We start from the raw sequence: 289 nt of genomic DNA on the forward strand, positions 1-289 counted from the left end.
GCAGGCGTCCCCCCACCCCACCCCAAAGGTCCTGCCCCGTATTTTTCCGCTTCGTTAATGATTTATCCTCGTTAACGGACTTTGGCAGCCTGGGCAGGCGGCAGCTGGTGCGTGGCAGGGTGAGGGGAGTGGGTGCGTGGGGACCCCCCCTCCCCCCCGGGTGGGGGGTGCAGCTGTAATGGGGGGGCTGCCCCCCCCCCCCCCCCCCCCCCCCCCCCCCCCCCCGCCCTATTAAAAAAAGCCGGGGGGGGGGGGTCAGCGGGGTACCCCATGTCCCCAGGAGATGCTT

The sequence above is a fragment of the Oxyura jamaicensis genome (assembly GCF_011077185.1).
Source record: "Oxyura jamaicensis isolate SHBP4307 breed ruddy duck chromosome 22 unlocalized genomic scaffold, BPBGC_Ojam_1.0 oxy22_random_OJ72641, whole genome shotgun sequence".
Classification (NCBI taxonomy): Eukaryota; Metazoa; Chordata; class Aves; order Anseriformes; family Anatidae; genus Oxyura; species Oxyura jamaicensis.